Below are 7,788 nucleotides of genomic sequence, written 5' to 3' on the forward strand. Positions count from 1 at the left end.
AAATGTTCCTCAGGAACTTGGCTTCTACCAGAGATCTCCTATGAATGGCCGTCCTATATGGTGTTTCATCATATCAATGAGGACTTTGTACACATACAACAATAGGGTAAGTTATTAAGCAGCTATATCATAAACACTAATGACATATTTATTATCAATGTAATATTATGCCAAGGAGTTTCCAAGAATTCAGGACATTAAACTTACTATTGGAAACGTCAGTAAGTACATAACTCACCTCTTACTCTCCCATCACTCCAGCTCTGATGCTCTGGTGGGGTTTGTTCACTTTCCTATGGAGATTAATGTAACTATGGGTATCCTAGCATGTATGGCACATGACTATTCAGGTTACCTAGTGACTGCAGACATCACATGCCAGCAGTGTATATCATCACACACAGAACCATGATCAAAAAAATAATCTTCATATAGAGGAGGTGGAGAAATTTTAATTTATATTTCTCCATTTCTCCAACCCACCACTTTCAATCTGCATGCCATGGATACTTATCAAATAACATACTTGTCCATATGGGGCTTTGCCTGTGTGGGTGTTGAGTATCCCTAGTGGTATAATCCATTTCCATGGTGCACTAAAGGAAATCCACCATGAAAATCCATCATGATAAATCAGGGACACTTACTCGTAGATCCAGACACCGTGACTGTGGTAATTTTCTTATATTTGTTATCCGTGATCTCCTTCCATCTGAAATCAACTTTTCAAATTATGCTAGAAGGGTTCTGGGGCATTACTGTGCCTCTCTGTGCTGTTACACTGTGTAGGAGCATTTTCCCCCTCCCACTGTGTGAGATGACATTATACAGTGGAAGGGTTAAGTGCTGAGGGAGCAGAGTAGAGTGGAAGACCTCAGGCGGCAGATGAACAAGCCCTGAGGGAGGCGGTAGAATTGTCCCCTGTAATGTGGGTGATTTGACAAGTCTGCACTGTGTGAGAAGTATCAATGGCATCTGTGTCTCATCTGTGCCATTTACGTGCAGAGCAGTGGAGAACAGACCCTGTACTACTATATAAGCTCTGGATGTCCCAGGCGGCGTATGATGACATCATTACATGTCGCCTACATCCCTGCACAGACACGCGAGCCGGGAGAAGAAGGGAGACAGCGTCAGCCTGTGTAGTAACATTGTCATAATTGTTTGATCAGGGTGTGGGAGCTGTTCAAAAATGTATCTATAAATGGGCCAAATATAGCAAGGGATTAGGGGTAGGCTTCACGGGGGTGGGGGTGGGGGGTGGGAGGGGTAACTTCTGATTCGTAAAAATCCTGTAAAACTCTAAGGTTAGTTGCTTAATATCATGGCCCCCAAATATAATAAAAAGTGGACCTAAAGTGGCCTATCCCTAAGAGTACACTAATAACTCACCTCTTCCCCCCTCTATCACTTCTCTGACACATGAGAAGTGAATTAAATATAAATGTATTATTTTACCTAAATGCCAGGTGTCTGTGAAACAGGACAGCCGATGATCGCCCTGTATAATGTTGATGTTACTTGCAGATGAGTCCGGAGGTGGGAGACAGGTTACTCAGTGTTTTCTGTTTGTAAAGATATCAAGAAACTTTTCTCATAATGTGAAGATCATGGTATCTCCAGCCCCTACCTCCATATAAAATATTAAATACATTTAAAACAAAGACGTTATGGAATAAATTAGGCTGCTGTCTTTATTATGGGTTACATAAAAGTCACAAAAATACAGAGATATAGTTGACCGCTCACCTATAATTGTCAGTCACTGTGCTGGCTGCTACTCAGGGACTACGAGTACAAGACAAAATCTGGGTAGAAGAAAGCGCATGCCGCACCAGGTGTAGATAAAAACGGAATTCTTTCATTCCAATTTTCAGATAAAAATAGTAACAAACGTCCAAGAAAAACTGCAGCAATGCATCCTGATTGACAAAAGAGTATAAAAAAAAATTTGTAAGGCCATATAGCCTACGCGTTTCGGACGTATGTGGCATCCTTACTCATGGCTAGTTTTGTGCAATAATGGGGCATGGATATATACTCCCGCCATCTCCCTACTCCAACGCCCAATCACGCGTATATGGAGAGGGAGGTGGAGTCACGATCCTAAAAATATATAATAAAACCTTGAACAATACTGCTGTTAACATATAAATATACCGATAGTTGGTATTACACATTCAGAGTGGAAATACGTATATAAACGGAACATTGTTTAGTATTGATGCCGGCTCGGTAATGATTACCTGATCTGTATCCTGCTATGCCAGCAATCTCCCGGAAGTATCTGGTGGACACTCCGACCGGAAGTATTCTCCGGCGTTGCCATGTCAACTTACGACACTACAGCAACGGAGTCAACCCCGTGAAGGAGAATCCACAAGAGTATACGTCGTAGGGGAGACGGAAGAAGAAAAAACACTATCAATGTTAGTTACCCAAACACGCAAAGGGGAAAAAATATATATATAATAACCTTAAATTGCGATCATCAGCCAGTTGAATTATATGCAAGAGATATAATCTATATCTAAAAATAGGGAGACATGCTGACAAGAAAACCACAATAGAAGACAAGTGCAATCAATAATGATACATGAATTCCCTTCTGTAGTTCATGCCCATGGGATAGCTAGTGTTTAGAACCAGCGTCCAATAGGCTTCACGATCTATTAATAATTTGTACCTATCTCCACCCCGTCAATTATTAAAAATATATCAAATCTACCAATAACAATTCATTTAATAATGATAGAGTTAAATTTAAATAAACCCATCCACTCAGCAATAATTGGGTGACTAAATTCCACTAATAAGTGCCAGTGACAAAATTACAATATAATTACAATATAAATGCATGGCGGGCAGGACGCTAATATTCCTCGCTTCAAGGCTTGATACGAAGAATTGCTTGACCACCCAGCACCTCTTATTTATCGTATTCTGCCCTTTCAGCCTGAAAACTGCTGTCACTTGCTGTTAGCTTCCAGATACTTGCCCAGATACTGGAAGCTTCCCGAAACCGACTGTACCGACTGAAACCACAAAAACACTCCAGCCAAAGATGGTATAAACTGAAAAGCAACACTGAGCTCTTGTGCAGAGCAGCTTATCCCCAGCAGCAGAGCTCAGCAGACACTACAGACATTACCTGCAGCCTCTGTTTACAGTTCATGACCTTCTATTTGCAAAACAATCTGCAAAAGCAGCAGCTCAGAGCAGGAGAGAAGAGAGTAGAGTGGCAGACAGGACAGAGAAGTGTCCCCATGTAGCAGTTTGGGTCTTCTCAGCACTACTTAAGATTAATGCAATAAAGTAAACTTCACTAAAATGAATAAATAAACATCTCCTCTCTACCATTTTATCTATATTAATATTTGTTAAATGAGACTTCTAACAAGGCTTTATCCTGCTTACTTTCTATGTTTCTCTTCTTATTTCCCTATTTCACAAGCAGAGCAGCTTTCCTTTTTCTTTCTATCCTTACTTCTTTTATTACTTAATTGCTTTCCTTTTTTATGATTCCTTCCTTCTTTCATCCTAAATTGCTTGTGTTATGCATAGTATGGAAATGGCCAGATAAAGATAGTGGGCACTGAGCCTAAACCCCCTTCCCAGGTATTCCTGTCTAATTGTCCTATCTATGATAATCAGTAGCAAATTGCAAGACATTACAATACAAAAAGAGAGGGATATTCCCCAGACACAGGTCAGATCAAGGAGGACAATGCAGGACAATTGCTAGGTAAATGGATAGCCAAAGAATCAAGCAAAGGAGTCAATATATACCAGAAAGTAAAAGACAGAATAAACACAGCTCACTAAGTACAAGTCCTTAGCAGGCAAAGAGTTCTGACTCACAAAACCTTGTGTGCAAAGTTATCGCCCAATCAGAGGCATAACTACTGTAATAGCAGGCATAGCAGCCGCTATGGGGTTGGCTGTGTTAGGGGCTGTGGGAGACTCCCTTTTATTTTACAGGTTCATACATTGGAACTACTGTAGTGTTTTCCCTTTCTAAAGATATCACAAACCTGATAATGTGAAGGTCATTACTTTTGTTTAAAAACAGCAGATTACACATGAATTTTGTGTTTTTGATCATTTGTACATTTTTAAGGTCATTAGACATTCAGATCCAAGTAGAACTTACATTTCTATAATTGCTTCCCCTGTGTGGTAATAATTATATTCCCGGCCAGTATCGGGACACGATAGTACAAAACAGAAAATGTTCCTCAGGAACTTGGCTTCTACCAGAGATCTCCTATGAATGGCCGTCCTATATGCTGTATTATCATATCAATGAGGACTTTGTACACATACAACAATAGGGTAAGTTATTAAGAAGCTATAGCATAAACACTAATGACATATTTATCATCAATGTAATATTATGCCAAGCGGTTTCCAAGAATTCAGGACATTAAATTTACTATTGGAAACGTCAGTAAGTACATAACTCACCTCTTACTCTCCTATGACTTCAGCTCTGATGCTCTGGTGGGATTTGTTCACTTTCCTATGGAGATTAATGTAACTATGGGTATCCTACTAGAATGTATGGCACATGACTATTCAGGTTACCTAGTGACTGCAGACATCACATGACAGCAGTGTATATCATCACACACAGAACCATGATCAAAAAAATAATCTTCATATTGAGGAGTTGGAGGAACTTCAATTTATATTTCTCCATTTCTCTAACCCACCACTTTTAAACCGCATGTCATGGATACTTATCAAATAACATACTTGTCCATATGGGGCTTTGTCTGTGTGGGTTAAGTATCCCTAGTGGTAAAATCAGCCATTTCCACGGTGCACAATAGGAAATCTACCATGAAAATCCATCATGATAAACCAGGGACACTTACTCGTAGATCCAGACACTGTGACTGTGGTAATTTTCTTATATTTGTTATCCGTGACCTCCTTCCATCTGAAATCAACTTTTCAAATTATGCTAGAAGGGTTCTGGGGCATTACCAGAGCCTCTGTGCTGTTACACTGTGTAGGAGCATTTCCCCCCTCCCACTGTGTGAGATGACATTATACAGTGGAAGGGTTAAGGCTATATTCACACTGCCGTTGCCCGCCCGTACCGTAGAGGGCAACGGCAGTGTACGGGGAGAGGAGGAGGAGGTGAGCGCAGCTCACCCCCGCCCCTCTCCATAGCAACCTATGGTGCACGGCGCCGTATTACGGGAAAAGATAGGACAGGTCATATCCTTTTCCCGGGTACGGAACGGTACGGTGCCGCACGTGTGCGGCACCGTACCGCTCCCGTAGGGTGCTGTGCGCCCATAGAAGTGTATGGGGGACGTATATCGGCCGTATATACGTCGCCGTATATACGTCCCCCATACGTTAGTGTGAATGTAGCCTAAGTGCTGAGGGAGCAGAGTAGAGTGGAAGACCTCAGGCGGCAGATGAACAAGCCCTGAGGGAGGCGGTAGAATTGTCCCCTGTAATGTGGGTGATTTGACAAGTCCGCACTGTGTGAGAAGTATCAATGGCATCTGTGTCTCATCTGTGACATTTACGTGCAGAGCAGTGGAGAACAGACCCTGTACTACTATATAAGCTCTGGATGACCCAGGCGGCGTATGATGACATCATTACACGTCGCCTACATCCTTGCACAGAGATGTGAGCCGGAAGAAGAGGGGAGACAGCGTCAGCCTATGTAGTAACATTGTCATAATTGTTTGGTCAGGGTGTGGGCGCTGTTTAAAAATGTATCTATAAAGGGGGCCATAAATAGAAAGGGATTAAGGGTAGGCTTCTTGTGTCTGTGAAACTGGGAATGTATAAGGTATATAATTACAATATAAATGCATGGCGGGCAGGACACTAATATTCCGTCCTTCAAGGCTTGATACGAAGAATTGCTTGACCACCCAGCACCTCTTCTTTATCCTATTCTGCCCTTTCAGCCTAAAAACTGCTGCCACTTGCTGTTAGCTTCCAGATATTTGCCCAGATACTGTAAGCTTCCCTAAACCGACTGTACCGACTGAAACCACAAAAACACTCCAGTCCAAAGATGGCATAAACTGAAAAGCAACACTAAGCTCTTGTGCAGAGCAGCCTATTCCCAGCAGCAGAGCTCAGCAGACACTACAGGCATTACCTGCAGCCTCTGTTTACAGTTCATGACCTTCTATTTACAAAACAATCTGCAAAAGCCTCAGCTCAGAGCAGGAGAGAAGAGAGTAGTGTGTAGGAGTGGCAGACAGGACAGAGAAGTGTCCCCATGTAGCAGTTTGGGTCTTCTCAGCACTACTTAAGATTAATACAATAAAGTAAACACTAAAATGAATAAACAAACATCTCCTCTCTACCATTTTATCTATATTCCTATTTGATAAATGAGACTTCTAACAAGGCTTTATCCCGCTTCCTTTCTATGTTTCTCTTCTTATTTCCCTTTTTCACAAGCAGAGCAGCTTTCCTTTTCCTTTCTATCCATACTTCTTTTATTTCTTAATTGCTTCCCTTTTTTATTATTCCTTCCTTCTTTCCCCCTTAAATTGCTTGTGTTATGCAAAGATAGTGGGCACTGAGCCTAAAGCCCCTTCCCAGGTATTCCTGCCTAATTGTCCTACCTATGCTAATAAGTACCAAATTGCCAGACATTACAATACAAAAAGAGAGGGATATTCCTCAGACACACGTCAGATCCAGGAGGACAATGCAGTACAGAATTGCTAGGTAAATGGATAGCCAAAGAATCAAAGGAGTCAATATATACCAGAAATTAAAAGACAGAATAAACACAGCTCACTAAGTACAAGCCCTTAGCAGGAAAAGAGTTCTGATTTACAAAACATTGAGTGCGATCAGATGCATAACTACTGTGGTAGCAGCCATAGCAGCCGCTATGGGACTGGCTGTGTTGGGGGCCCCATCATTCGACCTGACACTCTGCTGTATAACATGCAAATATGCTATATATGTGTGTGTATCTGTGATGTGTATAAGGTGTATGGTGTGTGTATATACTGTATGTATGTATATATGCTCTACAATTGTATACAATCCCTATAATATCCAAACAGTAAATACCAATAATAGTATACAGGGCAACAATGTAATACTCAAATTATAATGTCCAACATAATAAAATCTTTCACTCTTTATTTATACACAACATGGCAATCAAAAAAGATTAAAAACATCACATAAAATCCACAGAGACAAAGAAACAGAAGTGGTGGTGGTCAGTTTCATAATGCATATATCCGCCATAGTGGGCATAGAAGCAAATACAAAAAGGAAAATTGCAAAAAAGTCCAGACAATGGGGCACATTTACTTACTCGGTCCTGTTGCGATCCAGCGGCGCGTTCTCCGACGAGGATTCGGGTCTTCCGTCGATTCCCTAAGGTCATGCACCTGATGTCCACCAGGTGTCGCTGCTGCGCCGAGGTCCGCCGGAGTTCACCATCCTATTCCTGGTGCATGTAAGTGTGTGCCAAGCAACACTTGGTTTTCCGACGGCCACGCCCCCGGTTTTCGGCGCATGCAAGCCCGCGCCGATGCGACACAATCTGATCGCGTGCATCAAAAACCCGTGGCATTTCGGTGCAAAACGGTAAAATTCAGAAAACTTGGCGGAAACACGTGATTCGGACCCTTAGTAAATGTGCCCCAATATCATTTACCCCTAAGGGCGTTACATAAAGTGCATATCTACAGTAAACGGTTTCCCAGACCACCACCACAGCACCTCGACGTACGCTTCGCCATCGTTTCCTCAAGGAGGTGTCAATCAATCAAG

At 41.9% G+C, this 7,788-nt stretch overlaps 1 long non-coding RNA gene across 1 annotated transcript; it reads right to left on the reverse strand.

Annotated features, from left to right (window-relative positions):
* Window positions 1-238: 238 nt before the first annotated feature.
* Window positions 239-4,547, reverse strand: LOC140065581 (uncharacterized). The gene is made up of 3 exons (XR_011847961.1): window positions 4,468-4,547; window positions 1,459-1,565; window positions 239-293 (listed from the first exon to the last, which is right to left on the reverse strand). It is a non-coding gene; the product is annotated as an uncharacterized lncRNA (long non-coding RNA).
* Window positions 4,548-7,788: the final 3,241 nt, after the last annotated feature.

The sequence above is a fragment of the Engystomops pustulosus genome, chromosome 6 (assembly GCF_040894005.1).
Source record: "Engystomops pustulosus chromosome 6, aEngPut4.maternal, whole genome shotgun sequence".
In the NCBI taxonomy this organism is placed as follows: Eukaryota; Metazoa; Chordata; class Amphibia; order Anura; family Leptodactylidae; genus Engystomops; species Engystomops pustulosus.